This window comes from Podarcis gaigeae (assembly GCF_964106915.1).
Source record: "Podarcis gaigeae genome assembly, chromosome: 2".
Taxonomy (NCBI): Eukaryota; Metazoa; Chordata; class Lepidosauria; order Squamata; family Lacertidae; genus Podarcis; species Podarcis gaigeae.
In genome coordinates, this window is record NC_139679.1 from 18,482,035 (window position 1) to 18,503,976 (window position 21,942).

The 21,942-nt window shown below is 45.2% G+C and overlaps 1 long non-coding RNA gene across 1 annotated transcript in view; it reads left to right on the plus strand.

Annotated features, from left to right (window-relative positions):
• The window catches only part of LOC310839298, a 72,805-nt gene extending 65,739 nt beyond the window's left edge, over positions 1 to 7,066 (plus strand). Inside the window, exon 4 of the long non-coding RNA XR_014561405.1 lies at positions 6,887 to 7,066. This is a non-coding gene — a long non-coding RNA (uncharacterized lncRNA). The remainder of the gene's footprint in view (positions 1 to 6,886) is intronic.
• Positions 7,067 to 21,942: the final 14,876 nt, after the last annotated feature.

The following is a 21,942-nucleotide window of genomic DNA, read 5'->3' on the forward strand; positions in this document are numbered from 1 at the left end:
AACTCACATTCCAGTTATAACATTCAAACCCTTATTTTCCTTCCTTCCACACAGCATAAAACATCATAAACTTCCTCTAAAGTACAGAAGGGACATGGGTGGTGCTGTGGTCTAAACCAAGAGCCTAGGGCTTGCTGATCAGAAGGTTGGTGGTTCGAATCCCTGCGACGGGGTGAGCTCCTGTTGTTTGGTCCCAGCTCCTGCCCACCTAGCAGTTTGAAAGCACTTAAAAGTGCAAGTAGATAAATAGGTACCACTCTGGTGGGAAGGTAAATGGTGTTTCCGTGTGCTGCTCTGGTTCGCCAGAAGCAGCTTAGTCATGCTAGCCACATGACCCGGAAGCTGTCTGCGGACAAACGCTGGCTCCCTCGGCCTATAGAACGAGATGAGTGCACAACCCCAGAGTTGCCTGCGACTGGACCTAACGGTCAGGGGTACCTTTACCTTTTAAAGTACAGAAGTAATTTCATATAAGAGATATACAATTATGTAGATCTCACAAGTAGATTGGTTGGTTTTTGCAAACCTACCACTCTCTGCAGGACAAGCAGTTGCAATTGGGTGATTTATAAATAAAGCATCTACTTACCCAGAGTTCCATTTTAATTGGTGTGGTTCATCGGCGTGGACTTGGCTGGTGCCAATACAAGTCCCATGTCATCTAAATCAAGATGCTAATGTCAAAGCACCTGGAGGGATTTTTCTGAGTAGCTTTCCAGTTCAATACCACCACCAGGCAAATCTCTGCAAGGTCTTTATTGGCATGTGTTCCCCGAACGACTAATTGTATAAAGTGGCATCTCCCGTTAGTGTCTGTGGTGATGCTGGCTGTGTATCTGGAAATCTAAAAAGCCAGTTAATATCCTTTTAATTGCTGGAGTTCAGTGTCTCATTTCTGCCTTGGAAATGCACAGCAGAGAGATGGACACTGGGGAATGAAAGTGACAGCTTTTGTCAAGTTACTTCTATAGTGTAATATTTTAGTCTATTTCCATCAGTAGCTCCCAGATTTTAAATGGAAAAATGAAAAACAAAAAATAGTCAGATTTCTCCAGATTCTCCAGATTTTTGGTCATGGTAATCACCCGTATTGGCACCTCTTTTTATGTCCACAACCACCATTTTGTGCTGGCACTCACAGCACTTATCAGTACAGTGATACCTCGGGTTAAGTACTTAATTCGTTCCGGAGGTCCGTTCTTAACCTGAAACTGTTCTTAACCTGAAGCACCACTTTAGCTAATGGGGCCTCCTGCTGCTGCCGCGCCGCCGGAGCACGATTTCTGTTCTTATCCTGAAGCAAAGTTCTTAACCAGAAGCACTATTTCTGGGTTAGCGGAGTCTGTAACCTGAAGCGTATGTAACCCGAGGTACCACTGTATGTGGGTATTGGAACCACTTAAAAAAACCAAACCAAAACAAAACAAACCAAAACAAAACAAAAGGTCCATTCCTAATTCAAAGAGGCTCATTGTGATTTCATAATAGACCGGGTTTGGAATCTTGGGAGTCGGCTTATTGAATACATTCTTCTTGCATAGGATTGTGCTGCAAATCTTTACTTGGTGTGTCAACGAACACACGCCATCTGCTCAAACAAGCATCGTGCTCAAAGTATTTCCACGTGGCAACACTACAGCCTTAACACTACATTTGCCATAGGTGCAACTGGGGAATCTGGGTCCTAAATGGTGCTAATTGAAGGGCCAGTTCCAATAGGAACATGCAGCAGCAGCAGGTGGGACATAATAAGGAAAAGGCACATGAAAGGTTGCCTTCTGACATCATGTTTTTCATAGGGAGAAGGATTAGCATTTCCTGATAATCCTCCAGCTCTTTTTCCTGTGATACTGATACAGGCAGCCCCCCAATTTAAGCACATTCAATATGCACGCAACTGCACATCACAACAAACCCAGAAGTGATTTTTAAAATCCCCAAAATAAGCCCAGAAGAATCCAGAAAGGTCAGAAAAGGCACAGAGACAGCACCTGGCAATTGCACGGGCCTTTGCAATTGAAATCCCAAGAGTCCTTGCACCAACCGTTGAGGCCTGCGGAGAGTTAGAGTTTGAGGAAGGAGGTTGTGAGAATGCGATGGTCTTGGAGTTTGGCGGAGTTTTTGCTCTGATTTTTTTTTTTTTAAAAATGCATTTCTTGATCTCACCCACTCTGCTCGACGGTGAAGATTAAAATTTATTCTGAACATATCGAAACAGAATGCTGGGGAAACCACCGAGTTATTAGTGAGGCAGCATTTGTGTTATTTCAGCTTGGCTGCAGTGCAAAAGTATTACGATATGAAGGAATCATTGCAGCATGATTGACAGTTCGAGCGGGATAGACAGCTATAGTAAAATGTGCTGTGGCTGTAATCTAATGTGACTACCAAGGCTATAACGAATGCTGGTTGACTAGTAAAAGGCCATAATAAATATGTTGGTAGCTTGTCCTTATTATAGGGCGGATGCCTGGCTTAGACTGCCAAGCTTCATTAGGCTGCTTTACGGCACCCCAGTGTATCATTTTTTTCCTGCGTGTTGTAATTTTCAGAATTACAGTAGCATGTCCTAAGGCTGCCATAACAGAGGCTGTGCTGTAAAATGAAAAGCATTTTGGACAGGCACAGGGCATGGATATTTGCAATCTGCCATTCTGCAAAACTGATAAATGGGGAGAATGCTGATTAAAGAAGAGGTTTCTTTCTTTTTTAAAAAACAAAACAAAAACAAGTTAATTGCTACCTAGCACTGGTTTCCACAGAGCAGCAGGTTTAATCCTTGTGTCAAAAAGATGGGCGTTGCCCTTAAGATGCCAAGAAGCACAGGAGAGAACGGTGGAGCCTGCCTAAAAGCTTATGCATAAGGAAGCTAGCAAGATTTCTAAGTACAGGCAACCCCTCATTTACGCTCATTCAGTATGTGTGTGAATGTGCATACGTGCATTGTGCTGAGCCTGGAAGTTACCCAGAAATGTCACAGAGAGGGGTGGAATGGAGCAGGGGCAGAATGGGGTGTTTGCAGGGTTTCCCCAGTGATTTCAAATAGATTTCACTGACTCACACGGTCCCTCGGAACACAACTTTCGGGTTAAAAGCTGTACATGGTGCAGCTGTTTCTCCCTTGTACTAACAAGAGATGATGCATGTTTCTATCATCAGGGTTACATGTGCACATTATCATAGTAACCACACAGTGCTACACCAAATTGATGCTCCCATCTTTCCCCCTCCCACTGTTTGGTCATATAGTCGCAGCTACTTCATTTTCAGAGACAAAAGTTCAGATTAAGCTCGTCTCTTTCTGGAGGGTCTAATCAGTCATGAATGTGCCCATTTTCTGATCTCTCTCTCGGACTGGGATTAGGATGAATAATCAAGCTGTATAGAAATGTGAATTTAAGACCACCATTCAGAATTGCCTTTACTTTCCTGCTTAGACTTCAGCCCTCATACCAATTATTATTTTTGTACAGTTTACAAGCATGTTCTCAAGCAGCATGTTTTCAAGCAGACCTGCAAGGCACAGTTGTAAGTCTTGTCAAGACTTTAAAAACTCTCTAAACTGTTGCTCTCCCTATCCTCCAAGATGTTTTTTCTACCACCAAGGTTCCAGGTGCATGTTTGTGTGGCGAGTTCCCGCCTCCCCCTCAGAAATAAAGACACGAGACACAAGAATTTGAGTTAATGGGTCAAATTAGGCCACAATTTTATTGATTATTGAGCGGTATTGGCTTAGGCATGGTCCTATCAACTAACCGGCTTCAGCCCGCTTGCTTGAAGACCGGTAAGGGTTAACCCCCAGTAGGGGAAGTCCCACTGATGCACATCAACTAGGAACTCCCCCGGGGTCACCGCTCGGGGGCGTGCCATGGGCCCACACCTCCATAGGCTTAGGACAAGGCCACACCCCCCTGAATCCTTTACCGGACTACCCTTTGTTTTGGGGGAAGGTGATGGCGCTTCCTTCCCCCCTTCATCTGCATAATAATACCCCTACCAATGCCTAACCTCCCATACCGGGAGTTGTGACGGTTTGCTACGAAGTAGGAGAAAACCAAATGGCTGGTGTCAATCTGCCAATTGGAAAAATTCCTACCAGGCCCCTTGACGGCAACCAACCGAAGTCCATAGCAACGTCAGAGAACCTGGCCTAAAGGGTGGGAGGGGAGGGAAAACCTGATCAGCTGAGGCGTGGGAAAGAGGGAGCTCCTCGGCCGCGCCAGCCATAAATAGAGCCGGCCATGCCTCCCGGGCCAGCCGATTGGCTGGCCGGGGTGGTGACGCGTCCGAGGATTCCCCTGGTACGGCGGGGGCTGAAAGCCAGCCCCCACGTGTGTGTGGAGGGGCATGAAGCCCACAACCCCACCTCCTCCCTAGCTTTGAAGTGGCTTTGTGAGAGGGCCCAGCATACATGTGGAATCTCACAGGGCAGGAAGGGTTTAAAATAAAGCACATGGAAGCAAAACATCAAAACCCCTGTGTGCTTCAAGTTTTGTTTAGCAAACCCGCAGATTCCTTTCCATTCCACCGTTTGACAGATACGTTTGAAAAGATCGATTCCGAAGTCAGTGTTTTGCCATGTGATACTTGCACTTATTGAATGATGGCTCAGTGCTGTGGCCCAGCTAACACAACCCAGCTATCACCGATAAGCCTTTCTTATCTTTTTTGTATTAGGAGAGAGAGAGAGTGTGTGTGTGTATACTTCTTATCAAGAGAACACAGTTCCCCTCTGGAGCCATATTCACTGAGTGGTAACCAATTCATCCGATTGGCTGAACTGAACTTAAAAAGAACCAAGCTGGCTTAGACTAAAGGTTAATCTAGCCTAGCACCCTACTTTCCGCAGATGCCTACAGAAAACCTCCAAGCCAAGCTTGAAGGCAATAGACATTACCTCCTGTTGATCCTCATCACCTGGTATTCAGAGGCAGGCTGCATGTAAACCTGGTGCCATAGTGTTGTACGCATGACCATCTTCTCCTGCTCCAGTGCTCTCCCACCACTGGTGTTTGAAGTGGAGTACACATGTTGATGTTACCCACAATCCCTAGATATAGCTCCCATAGTGTATTGAGGAATACTGATGTTTGATGCATTTACCTTCAAACTAGCTCCCATCCGATTTGAAAACGTAAGTCATAGTTAGGCAAAGGTGTGTACGTCTGAGGCAGTGTGCATGTGCATGGTGTCATTGAACTGGAGTTCACTGGGTTTGCAAGCAAGAGGAAATAAATGGAACAGTGTGCATTGGGTAGAAGTAAAAAAAGGGTAAAGGACCCCTGGACAGTTAAATCCAGTCAAAGGTGGTTATGGGGTGTGGCGCTCATCTTGCTTTCAGTCTGAGGGAGCCGGCGTTTGTCCACAGACTGCTTTCCAGGTCATGTGGCCAGCATGACTAAATCGCTTCTGGTGCAATGGGACACCGTGATGGAAACCAGATGGCACGGAAACATTGTTTACCTTCCTGCCACAGTGGTACCTATTTATTTACTCATGCTGGTGTGCTTTCGAACTGCTAGGATGGCAGGAGCCGGGAAAGAGCAACAGGAGCTCACCCCGTCGCGGGGATTCAAACCGCCCACCTTCCAATCGGCAAGCCCAAGAGGCTCAGTGGTTTAGACCACAGCACCACCCGCGTCCACATTGGGTGCAGGGCCATTCCGCAAGAGAGGGAATGGTGGGAGTTGTTCAACAGTGGAACAGCCTCCCACTCGGTAGTGGACTCTCCTCCCTTGGAGGTTTCCAAGCAGAGGTTGGTGGGGCCATCTGTCATGGATGCTTTAGCTGAGATTCCTGCATGAAACCTTGGTGTCCCTCCCAACTATACAGTTCTGTGAAAACTTGCTTACATTTGTAATCAATAAAAGTTGTGTCCCAAGTACTGTTTGTTGGCATCCTTCGGGGGTCAAGATGCCAGCTGACTAGCCCCCAGCTGGATCATGCCCTTCCAGCCATGACGATTCCCCGATCTCTGGTGCGACGTAAATCAGCGACTCAGACTTCAAAAGCCCAAGCATGCTATATTAGCAGAGCATACTGTGCAAACAGAACAGGCGTAAGTCTTGTGGAAACATACTAACAGCTAAAGATTTATTAAGCATAAATCAGGACAAAGAAAACATGTCGTCTCCCTTTCTTCTCCTCAGAGAGACAGAGTCTAAAGCAAAAGCTATACACACATGGAAGTTCCCAGCAGACTGTGCTGGTATATAAACAGACATGTGACATGCAACAGTTCCATGTCTGCAACTAGAGGTGGAATGGAATTTTCCAACACTGTTGTCCTGTGTCTCAGTTGTGTCTTGTTTGTGTGTGTGCCTGTCCCCGCTCATGGCTTCACCACGCCTGGTCCCACAATGTCTGGAGGGCCACAGGTCCCCCCTGCTCTCTGCGCTGTAAGGCTACGAGCAAGGACCATGGGCTTTGTTTTGAGAACACCTGAAAGGCCGAGCTCCACTTTTGATTTCACGTACGTTGCTGAAAAGAAGATTTAGCCTCCACAAGCTGTATTTCGTCCCTGCTGTACACTGACACGTTTTTAAAAAGAAATACTGTTTCCATAATTTGTACAAACAAGTTGCTCTTTACGGCCCCTTTCTGGGTGATGCACTGCCCCATTCACAGTCTATCAATATAACTGGGCCACTAACATTTTACAAAGGAGACATAAAGAGGTTAAAAATGTTAGGAGAGTTCTTAGGTTCTCTGCCATCTCCCCCGCCCAGGGTTATTTCCTCTACCCCTCTCTTGAGTTTTTATCTCAGAATAATAGGATGGTTTGTGCTGAGGTGTGTGTTTGCCTCCATGCTTTATAGTTCTTGTTATTACTGCAGTGTTGACCTCAGCACATTTTATTTAGGTTTTTCTGTTTTTCATTTTTTAGTAAACAGCATTATGGAACAACGATTGGACAGCACGTATGAGAAAAGGAATGATTGATGAAAGACGAGCCGCTGGAGAGAGCCCCAATCTGCAAGACACTGAGAATCTTCAGCGACGGGAAGGGAGGAACTGATTTTTCAGTGCATTTGGGTCGGGGGGGGGAGAGAAGTTTACGTAAAATAAATAAAAATCCAATGAATAAATAGCATTGTAAATTCTAGGAAGCAGAGAGGACAGCATTATGCATTTTATCACGCACACAGCAATCTGGAGTCTGTGTTAGTTTTGAAAGTTCTCAGAGCTACGAAGCCATTCTAAAAAGAGTGTTTAGATTGCCAGCAGTCTTCCAGCAAGGTTTCAAAAGGTCTTGTTGTTGTTTAGTCGTGTCCGACTCTTTGTGACCCATGGACCAGAGCACGCCAGGCACTCCTGTCTTCCACTGCCTCCCGCAGTTTGGTCAAACTCATGCTGGTAGCTTTGAGAACACTGTCCAACCATCTCGTCCTCCGCTGTCCCCTTCTCCTTGTGCCCTCCATCTTTCCCAACATCAGGGTCTTTTCCAGGGAGTCTTCTCTTCTCATGAGGTGGCCAAAGTATTGGAGCCTCAGCTTCAGGATCTGTCCTTCCAGTGAGCACTCAGGGCTGATTTCCTTCAGAATGGAGAGGTTGGATCTTCTTGCAGTCCATGGGACTCTCAAGAGTCTCCTCCAGCATCAATTCTCCGGCGATCAGTCTTCTTTATGGTCCAGCTCTCACTTCCATACATCACTACTGGGAAAGCCATAGCTTTAACTATATGGACCTTTGTCAGCAAGGAGATGTCTCTGCTTTTTGAGATGTTGTCTAGGTTTGTCATCGCTTTTCTCCCAAGAAGCAGGAGTCTTTTAATTTCGTGACTGCTGTCACCATCTGCAGTGATCATTGAACCCAAGAAAGTAAAATCTCTCACTGCCTCCATTTCTTCCCCTTCTATTTGCCAGGAGTTGAGAAGGTAGGTGACATTTAATGCCTTCCGGTTCCAGCCCTGTCCCAGGGGCCAGTTCACACCCACCCACCCAAGTTAACAATCTGATACTTCTTCTTTGGTGAGCACTCGTAGCCGAGTAAGAATGTCTTCCAACAATCTGATACATGCAGTGGAGGAAAGGGTGCGCATCCTTTGCACAGGATACAAACCTTTGTGATGCAAACGCTGTGCCGTACACAGTAGGTCAAATTCACAATTGTTCTTCCCCGCCTTTTGAAGGGGAAGGGTCACACAATGTTTGGCTCAAGCAGATATGGACCTACATCAAAGGTGGGCAGAATTCAAATCTTGTCGCATCTGCCCCCCTGATCTGCCAGCCAGATGCAAAATAACCCAAGAGTCAAACAGAGCACATTCTGAGCCTAAGAAAATGTTTTCAGCATTAAACTTTTAGGGAACTCGCAGTCCTTGCACTCAGAAGTCCATTTATTAGCTTTGTACACACTCCCAATTGCTCTGTATCCCATGCACTCTGACCCCTGGTTTGGGAAGTGATGTGCACGAGATGCTAACCACAAATCCGTATCTGTTATTATTAATATTAATCATAGAATCATAGAGTTGGAAGAGACCACAAGGGCCATCGAGTCCAACCCCCAGCCAAGCAGGAAACACCATCAGAACACTCCTGACATATGATTGTCAAGCCTCTGCTTAAAGACCTCCAAAGAAGGAGACTCCACCACACTCCTTGGCAGCAAATTCCACTGTCGAACAGCTCTTACTGTCAGGAAGTTCTTCCTAATGTTTAGGTGGAATCTTCTTTCTTGTAGTTTGGATCCATTGCTCCGTGTCCGCTTCTCTGGAGCAACAGAAAACAACCTTTCTCCCTCCTCTATGTGACATCCTTTTATATATTTGAACATGGCTATCATATCACCCCTTAACCTCCTCTTCTCCAGGCTAAACATGCCCAGCTCCCTAAGCCATTCCTCATAAGGCATCGTTTCCAGACCTTTGACCATTTTGGTTGCCCTCCTCTGGACATGTTCCAGTTTGTCAGTGTCCTTCTTGAACTGTGGTGCCCAGAATCTATTTATACCCTACCTGATGGGACTGAAGACAGCTTGCAGATAAAAAAGAAATCGCTAAAAACATAGGGGGTGGGGATCATTTTTAAAACCACTAAACATTAATAGAATGAAAACTATATACATATAAAAAAAATCTGTTTAACACATATAATAAAAACAGTATGGCACCAGCCCTTTAATGAAAACCAGCAAATTACCAAAAGCCTGTTGGAACAAGAAAGTATTTACCTGCTGGTGAATGGCAACAAAGAGGGAACTCCAGGGAGGGAATTCCAGATTCTGGGAGCAGATACCAAAGATCTCAAAGTCCAGGCAGGTTCATATGAAAGAATAATAATTCCATTGCCACTACTCATAATCATTATCATAATCGTCCCACATTAATTTCAGTCTCACTTTTCAGGGGGAAAAGTGTAATGTAATAGTAAATTACAACACATACAATGACAAACATTCCAAACTGTTGAAATAACAATACAATAACACAAAACATCAGCCTTAACGTTAAATGTAACAGCACCCAATAAGAATTTCACAACTATTTTTCTTTGCCCTGCTATTAGCAGATCTGGTCCTAACCATCAGCTCTTGTTAATGAAACATCGGTTGACCATCCTGGGCTATTAACCAGCAAATTGCCTCGTTTTCCAATTACAAGTGTGTTCAGTTACAAATAAACCTAGGAAGCTTGCTGAATTCATCGTGTTGTGTGATTGGTTGACAAATTCTCTGAAGCTATCCTTTAAGAGCTGAAAAGAGAAGGGGCGAGAATAGCCAAAATTTCAGCATTGTAGCACAGGTCTGTGCGGTTACCGAAGTAGGAAGTCTCCACTCAAGCAATTCTGCTCATTGGGAATTACCGGTAAGTAGGGGGAAAATGCTCAGGCACGTTAATGCAGAACGAAAGCAGAAAAGCACCCATTCCTTTGAGAATCTGCCTTCATCTTTAAGAACCATGTGTGAAATCTCTCTCTCCCCTCTTAGCTTGATCTGCCGATTGAAACACATTAAACCTATTGTAACCGGTGAAGTGATTAATGTGCCTGAATCCGAGTTGATCTACAGGGGGAAAAGATTCCACCTGAAATTCATTATATTGTACCTAGGTGAAGCAGGAGAATAAAAACACCCGAAAGGTGGTTTCTCATCTCCTGCAATGATACTTAATGAGAATGGGAGGGGGCTCAATTCATTTCTCTCACTTTCTAAATATAACTTTATTGACTGGGTTCATTGCAATTTATCTTCCCACCTTTGCAGCGAAATTTACTTTCTCAGAAAGCTCCGCTCACCCTTTGGAATTCCTTCTAATACTGGCACAACATGCGCTGCAATATTGAGCATTTCCTGAAGCACTGATACAATGCTTGAATTAAGCTCACAGGCTCTCGCTTCCACTGATCTCAGCGCTCCTGCTTGAATAGCCTGCTGGTGTAGTCCCGTAGTTTTCAAACTTTCTCTACTCTAGGAACAATGTTCTACATTGCCCTGTTTGCTAAAAAAGCCCTGAGCATCCACACTGGGGTCCTTTGCAGACTGCTTAATAATAATAATAATAATAATAATAATAATAATAATAATAATAATAATAATATTTTAATTCACACCCTGCTCATCTGACTGGGTTGCCCCAGCCACTCTGGGCAGCTTTCAACATATAAAAGAAACATTGAAAAACTTGCCTATGCAGGGCTGCCTTCAGATGCCTTCTAAAGATTGTATAGTTACTTATCTCCTAGGCTCAGGGGTCATATACCTCCAGGTCCTCCAACTTTTCTCTGAAGAAAATAGGGATGTCCTAAGAAAAAGCAGGACTTTCCAGGGTCAAATCATGGAACAGTTTTTTCTTTCAGTGCTTTAATTTTCCTTCAGGGCAGTAAAATGTGGTCTGAAAGTTAAAAGGACTAATAACTGCTCTGTTTGGTGAAGAAATATCCCTTTCAATCACAATATTAGTTTCAATTGTAGATGCTTTCTGTTTCTTTGTTTAAAGAAAAGTTGCTCAAAATGACCACCAATGTTTGTCATTTTTCAAGCCTCCTTTTTCAGCTTTAATGAATTCTGAGTTATTTTCTTTTCTCAAAGGAGTAAATAACTGAAGGTTCTGGAAAGGATTTGAATCAAAGAACTTAATGCTACTGGTTGTGATCTCTTGTTGTTGTAGTAGTAGTCAGGGATTCTAAAGTTCTAAACCAGAAACCTTTATAGCCCAGGGCTGGGATTATGGCTTTGGGAGCTACCTGGGGGAGAGATCTGAACCTACAGTGCATTTCTAACTATGTCTTCTCAGTCCTATTGAGTTCAATGGGCTTACTCATGAGTAAGTGGGATTAGAATTGCAGCCTTAGATCTCAGATCACTTTTCAAGTACAGATGGGAATAGGAGCACCCACAGCTTCTCCTGAAGAGCAGGAAAAAGGATGGACTGCAGGAACAAACCCAGAAAGGCACATCCACCCTACACAAAAAATGAAACGTGGAGCCGATACGGGATATAATGGCAAAAGCAATGGTGCTGAATTATCACAACATCATTAGGAAAAGCAAGCACCTGCAATATTAAAGGAGTAAAGGTAAAGGTAAAGGTACCCCTGCCCGTACGGGCCAGTCTTGACAGACTCTGGGGTTGTGCGCCCATCTCACTCAAGAGGCCAGGGGCCAGCGCTGTCCGGAGACACTTCCGGGTCATGTGGCCAGCGTGACATCGCTGCTCTGGCGAGCCAGAGCTGCACACGGAAACACCGTTTACCTTCCCGCTGGTAAGCGGTCCCTATTTATCTACTTGCACCCGGAGGTGCTTTCGAACTGCTAGGTTGGCAGGCGCTGGGACCGAGCAGCGGGAGCGCACCCCGCCGCAGGGATTCGAACCGCCGACCTTTCGATCGGCAAGTCCTAGGTGCTGAGGCTTTAACCCACAGCGCCACCTGCGTCCCTTATTAAAGGAGTACAAAATGCAATAGCGAAAAACACTGAAAATGCAAATGCTTTCAAACACCTGCAGCCGGCACCTAACTAGCTAGAGCTAGGTCTACAATTCACAAGGAGGTTAGAGAGAAATTGTTCCACAATACACCAGAGCGGACAAGACATCTCTTAATACTCTGAGTAAATCTCGTCTGAATAAATACATCCATGGGCCTGTATGCAGAGCTGTCTTTCCCATAGGGCTTAGTTGCACCAGGGCGCCGGCCTCTCAGGGGCGCCCCAGTGAATGGGGGAGCTGCGCAGCTTTGCCGGCAGCCTCCGCTTTCCCTGCATGCCCACCGGCATATGGCTGGCGGGCGTGCAGCTTGCTCCCAAGCCCCTGTGGGAGGAGAGCGATCCCTGCAGGGGCTTGGGAAAGGTCGACAACTCTGGGAAACGGGGGTGGGGGGCGCCGGAGGGATCTTTGCATCACGACACTGGATACGCTTAAGACGGCCCTGCCTGTATCATTTGTGTTTCAGAGCCAATGGCAGCTTTTGGAAAACTGGGATGGCAAACATGGTATGGGAAGAAAAGGCCTCCTTTCCTATTGCCCCAGCTCTGATTAACTCTGAAGCTCCAGCAAACCAAACCAAACCAAACCAAACCAAACCAAGGGTCTTCTGTATCTTGCCCCTTCTGCCCTTCATAAACTGTGTGAGCTTTCCAGAAGTGTTGGAGGAGAATGAGGATCCCTTCTGTGACTTCACTCGCTATTTAGGAGTCGAATTAGGTTGGAACTGATCACTGCAATGTAGTAGTTGCATCTCCAGAGAAATGTGGACCGCACGCCCATGGGTGGAGAATCACTTGTGGTCTTAGTTGCTGTAGAATAACCAGCCTCGTATTACTGCTTAAGTCTGTTTAATCATGAAGGGGTTAATACCCTAGAGTAAGCTATCCCACCTGGCTTCTATTGCCTTGGGAAGAAGTAATCAAGTCTATTGTTCTCCACCCATCTACTTGAGAAGCTCAGCTGTGTCAAGAGGTCTTCATTGATGGTCCCAGTTCAGCTGCATGACTTTCAGAAGCCTCTCTTTTGTGTTCCTAACCTATACCAATAATTTAGGAACTTTCACCACTTTGTAACTTGAACTGCCTGTGCAACTTTTCCGAAGAACGCGGGCCTCACCTTTGAAGAGTTTGTAAGTAACCCATTTTTTAAAAAACTTGCCAAACTTGTGGTCTTTTTCCTAAGCTGGGGGAAAAGGGAAATGTTGGAGGTGGGGACTTTTAAGGGGACATTTTAGAACTCACTTGGTGGGGATGTATTTAGCACATATTGCCATGCTTTGCTGCATATTTTGTGACTTTAAATCTCTGCTGGGGTTCTCACCAAAGAGTACTTGCCCCAAACTTGGATCTTAGCATCCAGAAATTCTCCACATATTGCACCAATATTTACCAGCAATATTAAAGAGTGAGCACATAAAACTCAGTGAAGAAAAAATATTGCAAAACAAATTGGACTCTTTATATATAGGTACAGTGGTACCTCGGGTTACATATGCTTCAGGATACATATGCTTCAGGTTACAGACTCCGCTAACCCAGAAATATTACCTCGGGTTAAGAACTTTGCTTCAGAATGAGAACAGAAATTGTGCAGCGGCGGTGCAGCGGCAGCAGGAGGCCCCATTAGCTAAAGTGGTGCTTCAGGTTAAGAACAGACCTCCAGAATGAATTAAGTTCTTAACCTGAGGTACCACTGTATAACTATTTTTTAAAAGAGCTGAACTGCTCTGTGAACCTCTGAGACCTCCAGGTATAGGGCAGTATATAAATTTAATAAATAATAAAACCTGACTGCCATCATTTATTGATGCTGAAAGGATCAAGGTGGGAAACCAGAAATCCCCCCTGCGTAGCCAGTATTTAAGCAAATGGCACTAAACCATCACTACTGCTACACCAGCTAAACCATTTCTCTGGCTCTGGAGAATAACCCTGCCCTTGTAAGAAACTTTTGTTGCTCTGCTTGGTGATCCTATTAATTCTTGAATCGTCTTTTCGGAATGGGAGTCAGAGCCTGAATAGAACAGTAAGAGGGAAATGGGGAAGATGTCTCTGTTCTATGCAACTAGTGTAAATACATTGATTTAAATAAAAATAAAAGTATTGTTTAAAATAGTGTACTCTGTGGGAACATGACTTTAGCAATATTGCTGAGGCATTGGGCTTTATGCAGGTACTCCTTACATCAGCACCACACCAGAGCTGGGCCACCCCCTATTAGCTGGGGGGTGATGGGAAATGTAGTCCAAAACATCTGGAGGGACTCAGGCTAGGGTAGGCATAGGCTGTGATGCGGGTGCAACTGTGGTCTAAGCCACTGAGCCCCTTGGGCTTGCCGATCAGAAGGTCAGTGGTTCAAATCCCCATGATGGAGTGAGTTCCTGTTGCTCTGTCCAGGCTTCTGCCAACCTAGTAGGTCAAAATCACACCAGTGCAAGTAGATGAATACGTACTGCAGCAGGAAGCTAAATGGCGTTTCCGTGCGCTCTGGTTTCTTTCACGGTGTCCCATTGCGCCAGAAGCAGTTTAGTCCTGCTGGCCACATGACCCAGAGAGCTGTCTGTGGACAAACTCTGGCTCCCTCGGCCTGAAAACGAGATGAGCGCTGCATCCCTTAGTTGCTGTTGACTGGACTTAACCATCCAGGGGTCCTTTACCTAGGCATAGGCTGCTTTAATATTTCTTCTAGTTAAGGTCAGTTGCAGATGGCATGATGGGGCAGATAGACAGCAGTGTCTGAGAGGACCTCTCCAGGGTACCTCTGCAATCTTTCCGTCTGGCATTGTCATGTGGAAAGCAGCAGCAAGCAACGAGGCACACATTTCAGGGCTGCGAAGAGATAAAATCTCTATAATTAAGCGTGGGAGAACTTTTATTTTTCTCCCCAGGAGCCAAAACACATACTACACCTCAGAGCTACTGCTTCTGGAATGATAAATGGTGGTTAGGATTCTTCACAAATATTGGTTGGCTTAGTAAGTGTATGTCTCTGTATGTACCAGCTCTCTCTTCCCACCTCGTATCAGCGCTTGAGTGGAGGCTATCATTGGTGTATTGATTTCAACACTCCTGTAAGCTGCTTTCACATTTAGCCTGCACTGAAGCATGTTGTTCGGATTCAAGCACGGCTTCTGTCGGCACAAACAGCAGCTGATAGGACTTAGGTCTCTCTGTAGATCCCCGTATAAGTGCCACTTAAGCTGTTGGCATAGCCTCACCCTCCAAGTGTCTCTATCTTCCAGGGGCAGTCCCAGATTTATAGAAGCTGTACCGGTTTCTGATTTGATCCTAGAGTGTCCTGCTTTCCTTAAAGGTAAAAGTAAAGGGACCCCTGACCATTAGGTCCAGACATGGCCAACTCTGGGGTTGTGGCGCTCATCTTGCTCTATAGGCCGAGGGAGCTGGCGTTCAGCTTCCAGGTCATGTGGCCAGCATGACTAAGCCACTTCTGGCGAACCAGAGCAGCGCACGGAAACGCCGTTTACTTTCCCGCCGAAGCGGTACCTATTTATCTACTTGCACTTTGACATGCTTTCGAACTGCTAGGTGGGCAGGAGCAGGGACCGAGCAACAGGAGCTCACCCTGTCACGGAGATTCGAATCGCCGACCTTCTGATCGTCAAGTCCTAGGCTCTGTGGTTTAACCCACACCTTAGGACGTGCCTATTTTCATCAGAAGGTATGGAGTTACGCAACTCCCAAGCCAAGGTCTTTCAGGACCCGTGTCACACGGTCCCAGTGGCCGCTCCCAGTCACCAGTCTGGCCGCAGTATTCTGGATTAGTTGTAGTTTAATCAGGCTGACGCACAGGAAAGCCGGCATGTTAAATCACAATAAAATGGGAAGAGGGGAAAACAACGATATTGATAAGAGTTTAAACGTGATGGGAACATAAACTGCAGCAGCATTAAAATACATTAAAATGCTTTCACCCTCCTTTTCCACCTCATCTCAAATGGCTAACGCCTCGTTGTTTTCGGTGACAAAGCTCTTGGGTTTGATCTCGTTGACTCGCTCATGATGTCTTGCTTGCAGCGTGACCACAGCTTGATTTCAAATGACACCCCAGATGGCCGGGAAGCACTGGTACCTGTGAATCGTGGCTGTAACAGACTGCATTTGTCATGTTCAAGCTGTGAGCCTGGGATGTTTCTCAACACAGGCTGACCTCAGTGAACGGGGGACGGGGGGAGCCGCTCTTGACACATTCCCCATATGTCAGGCATGACTGGTTTTTATTTTAAAATATCTATCTATATCATGGCCAGGAGAGGGGTGTTTGTGATATTTAGGACCAGCTTGAGTAGGAGTTTGTGATATTCTCTTGTGGGTGTTAATAATCAAATATTGGAATTGGAGGCCTGAAATGATGGAGCCGGTTTGTTTTCCTTTTGCAAAGAACACTGCTTGTACATTCTTGAAGTCAGCAGTGGTTTTCAGGTCCTCTACCATCCGGATTGAGATTGCATTGCTCCTGTCTTGCTGACAAATCCTTACACAGAAGCCATGGGATCTTTGCACACTGCAAAGGATTTGGGGAAATCTTTGACAGGGCATTCTTAGTTGGTCCTGGGCAACAACCAGGCTCATGGGTCTCAGAATGTGTATTTCTGAGAGGCCACCCTAAAATGTCCCCCAAATTCTGCTGAACTTTGTAAGGAAAGGCGAGTAATGCAGCCGTTGTTCATTATCAGTCTTAATACTGAGGAAGCTCTGATAAGTTTTCAAAGAACGCCAGGGTTCCTAGGAACATGGTTTGAAAGTGAGCATACCTTTGCCTCGCCTACCTTGCGTTGAACAACAACAAAATATGTTTATTCGGCTTTACGCCCATCATGAAACACAACATAACAAAACAAATCAAATAAAACAGTGGACTCGTACAAACCACAAGTAGTATAACACAGTTCACAACTCACAAGGACGGATATTAGCCATTCATAAGAAAAGTTTAAGATTAAGATTAAAAAATTTTGGCACTACACTAAAATCAATATCTGATGTCATTTAGAAAATTCTTATAACTATCAATAATCAGCTAACATTCCGTTCCCTCTCTTGTACAAGAGGACGGCTGTTAGGAATTTAGCAACCTGTAGGGTAATATAAGGATCCACATCTTGAAGAACCCAGGCAAGCTGTAGGTCTACTGGTTTGTCAGCCATAGGCTGGATTATGGGGTTTAGTATACTAGCACGGGCTGAACTGTACAAAGGGCAGATAAACATAACATGATGTAGAGATTCAGATGTTTTCATTTCACAAGCACACATTGAAGGGACTTGGCCCTTAGTGAATCTATGTCTCAGCACGTTTGTTGGAAAGACATTGAACCTAGCTCTAATGAAAGCATATCGGTGAGACGCGGCCATAAGCGATGTTAAGTAGGACGGAGCGCGGTAGATAGGGGTTATGCGAAAATTTAACAGCGAGCAGGCTCCACCACCAGCTACGAAATTTTGGTATAGCTTGTGTTGAGAAGAAAACCTAGTTATGGACCACAGAATGCCTTTGTTGGCTCACTCTTTTTTGAAGCCACCTTACGCCTGCTCTGATGCCATGAATAATACGTGCACAGGTTATGTTGACAGTTCCCTCCATTTTTCCTTACGCTGTCATCCATCTGAACTGTTAGCAAAATTATTCCCCCGCCCCAAGGGGGACGTTTAAATATCCCAAAGAGCAACCAAATGTTTCTCTCCTTTAGAGGCTGATAAATATTTATCTTCTTGCCGAAGGCCTGAATTACTTTGCCTTTCATTAAATAGGAAATGCGTGGAGAGGATGCTTTGTAGATCTGCGTTCAGGGTGATGAAGGTTGAAAGAGATGTATCCTGCAAATGCAAAACCGTCTTGCTGAGGGTGTAATATTCCACTGCTTCATTTCTCCCCCTTAGGAAACTGGTGGGGGTGGTTGTTGCTGGAGATAAATGAAACATGGCATAGAGAAAGCGAATAAGGAAGAGGTTTTCTTGCTTCTCTCATCATCATGTAGAACCATGAAACTGAACGGTGGGAGATTCAAGATGGACAAAAGGAAGTACAGTGGTACGTCTGGTTGCGGACAGGATCTGTTCCAGAGCTCCGGTTGGATCCCAAGGTTTTCACAACCGGAGGTGCCTGATCTGCGCATGTGCATGGCGCAGTAGAGCACTTCTGCACATGTGCACGGTGCGGTAGAGCGCGCGTGTGCATGTGTGCACGGCGAAACCCAGAAAAATACTTCTGGGTTTGCCGCGTGCTTAACCCGAAGGATACATATCCAGAGGTTTTCAAACATCTCCTTTGATGAACATTTTGGTTTTTGAACACCGTAAACCTGGAAATAAATGCTTTGGTTTTCAAACATGCCTTGGAAGTCGAACATGCCACACAGCTTCCGTACTGAGTTTTCGGTTTTTGAATGTTTCAGAATACAAACCATCTTCCGGAATGGATTACATTTGAAAACCGATGTACCACTGTACTTCTTTGCATAGCACATACTTAAACCCTCCACCACTCATTTGGTTTCCCCCCCTTTGTGTTCTCTTTTACAACAATGCATACATTATGCAGAGGGTGCCAACACCTTCAGGCCCATGGGCACATGTAGAATTTAGAGAATGCTCTGGGCACCACTTTTGTCTGGTTGCTTTTTCCCTCACCAGGTCTTTCTCTTCTAACAGACTGAAAGAGACATACTTCCCTCCCCCAATGGGTCTGAGTAAAAGTTGGACTCAAGAGAATTAAAATGGACCATCTTGAATTCGGTTTTTCATGCCCCCCCCCTCAAAAACGCCATCAAACGGAAGCTTAAAGTGGTAGACTGCACAGAGGGGAAAAAAAACAATGCCACAAACGCATTGATCTGAGGCATAAATTCTCACTGATCTTTGTGAGTTTTATATAAGATGAAAACAAAACCACCAACAAATCAAAGAGTGTACGCAGAGGTGGATTATGCTTTGATGGTGATTTCTGAGTAGGTCCCTTGGAAAAATTATCAGGATTTGTGCCATAGCCTCTTCCTCTATCACCTTTAGATGCTTTTCAATACTTGCATCAGCAGCTCAGGACCAGATCTCAACCTTGGGAATCATATAGAGCTGAAATCGAGGATGCCAATAGGATTTCTTGGGTCTGGTACACAGTATATGGACTGTCCCCTGTCCCCTTCCATTTATTGACAAGAACCACAGCTTATGCACACATATTAACTTAGCTACCTCACAGGGCTGTTGCAGTTATAAAAAGGGGGGTGGTGGAGAGTAACATACACAACACTGGGCTCCTGAGAGGAAAAGCAAGATACAAAGATATGTTGCTCACATAAAGAAAATTGAACATGCACAAAGGCACAAAAGCAGCCCCTTTTCCTTTAACTGCAATGTCTCAGAGTCCCGGTATTTACAGCAAAATACCAAACCCCACAAAAGAGCAGAAGTTTGCCAACCCTGATAAATAAAAGCAAGCTAAAAACACTTCACGACTTGGGTGTCTGAATTACCAGCTCTTAACCAAACTCACCTTGCAGGGCTGGTGTGAAGATTTAAAAAACGGGGAGGGGAAGGAAGCCTCAATTATGTCAATGTCTAGTTATCTCCCACTTGGACTACTGCAATGCGCTCTACGTGGGGCTACCTTTGAAGGTGACCCGGAAACTGTAATTAATCCAGAATGCGGCAGCCAGACTGGTGACTGGGAGTGGCAGCCGGGACCACATAACACTGGTCCTGAGAGATCTGCATTGGCTCCCAGTACGTTTCCGAGCACAATTCAAAGTGTTGGTGTTGACCTTTAAAGCCCTAAATGGCCTCGGTCCTGTATACCTGAAGGAGCGTCTCCACCCCCATCGTTCAGCCCGGACACTGAGATCCAGCACTGAGGGCCTTCTGGCGGTTCCCTCATTGCGAGACGTGAGGTTACAGGGAACCAGACAGAGGGCCTTCTCGGTAGTGGCGCCCACCCTGTGGAACGCCCTCCCTTCAGATGTCAAAGAGATAAACAATTACCTGACATTCAGAAGACATCTTAAAGCAGCCCTGTTCAGGGAAATTTTTAATGTGTGACATTTTAGTGCATTTCTGGTCTCTGGAAGCCGCCCAGAGTGGCTGGGGAAGCCTAGCCAGATGGGTGGGGTACAAATAATAAATTATTATTATTATGTCAAGGGCATTACTTCTGAGTAAAATATACCAAATCCAGTGTAGTGGAAAGGTAGCAAGCACACTAGGAGAGTGAATGAAATAATGTTGACACAGAGGAAAGTGCTTAAACAAACATACCCCAGTATCCTCCTCCTGTCCAATTTCAGACTAGCAGCAGCAACAAGGAGCTTCTGTTTTTCCCCTGGTACTGTGGGAAGTCCTCCTGTAGGGTCCCAGCCTAATAAAACTCTAGAATGTTTGAATCTAATTAGTGCATGAAGGGGTTAAAACCATAGAGTAAGGTGTCCTGCCAGGCTTAGCCTATGTAATCACTTCCCAACTTGGGGGGAAATGGATCACCAAGCCTTTTTTTCTCCCTCTCCCTGTACGTAAGGAGCTCTGAGCATGGCTTTAACCAGCCTGTTTTGGTTCAGAATATAATGGAGTCTGAAACTAGTCGCCCGCCATACCAATAGTTTAGAAAGTTTTGCTTTCGTATCTAAGCAACATTTTGACTCCATTTTTCTGACCGCAGTATGGAAAAGCACAGGAATCTGATCTTTGGAGAGTTTTGTAAGTAAACCATTTTTTGACTTCCAAAACCCGTGGTCTATCTATGCCATAGCTTGGAAGGCACTTTTAGAAAGGGGTATTTTGGGACTCACTAGGAGGGCACATTTTAAAGGTTTCACAGCCTGCATTTCCACATGTTGCTTTGCTGCGTGTTTTGTGATGTCAAATCTCCGCTGGCGTTCTGTCGCCAAATGATGCCTACCTCAAACTTGGGTCTTGGCTTCCAGAATTCAACACCCTGCTTCTCAGTCCCAAATCTGGGTGGTCGCTATTCCTTCCTCTGATTGCTGAGCAACCACGACTGACTGAAATTAGCAATGTTTCTGCCTTCTGAAGCCTTGGACAGCTGCCTTTATGTTCGCGATTTTCTAACTTTATTTGTAGTTGCCTGTTTGACATACTTTTTTTTTTTTAAAAAAATGAAAGCTAAGGGTTAGGGTTACAAGATGAGAGACAAGACGGGAGACAAGATGAGACGTTAGTGGTTTGCTGTTTCCTTTGTTCCTTTGTTTCAGTTGCTCTCTGCTTTCATAGAGAGAGGATGCATTTTTTTGTCTGCGTAGTAAGAAATAAAGCATAGAATGTAGCCCAAACCTCTCGTCTCTTTCCTGTGCTGGAAACTCTGCTGAATGGAACGTGCCTTGGAGCCTTATCAAAGGCTCAGGTCATTAAACACATTATTTCAAAGGACTCTGGGGAAGAAAATGAGCTTTATCAGCTTGGCCGAGCGGAGATTCCGACACTAATAATGCCAAGGTTACAGGTTCAATTCTCATATGGGATAGCTGCATATTCCTGCATTGCAGTCTTGATGATCCTTGAGGTCCCTTTCCAGCTGTACAAGCCTATGATTCTATGTTTGCTTTTCAAGCGGGAAATAGATCAAATTCTTCTTTGACGATCACTCGTAGTCAAGTAAGATTGACTTCCATAAACACGGTCTTAACAGTGAGTCCATAAGTGACTGTGGAGGCCAATTCTGGATCCACACGTCCCTCCACAGTGGGAACATAGGTTTCCATGTGGGAGTTGATCATGGTGAGGGTTTGCCAAGTGTGCCTTCCTCTTAGCACGTCTCTCCCTTTCATAACCGACTGCCCTCACCACTCCTGACGAAAGGAGAATGCAGGGCTCAGAGACTTTGTGGGACGTCCTCAAGGGCTTTGCTGTGCACATGGGTGCCACTCTGGGGATCCCAGCATTTGGGCCCCGCTTCTCCTAAACCACAAGTATCTTAAATGGCAACTTTTCTTAGCAGTATACTGCTTTATGGGGTTCGTTTTCCGCTTGTACCTTTGCAGTGTGCTTTATTTCC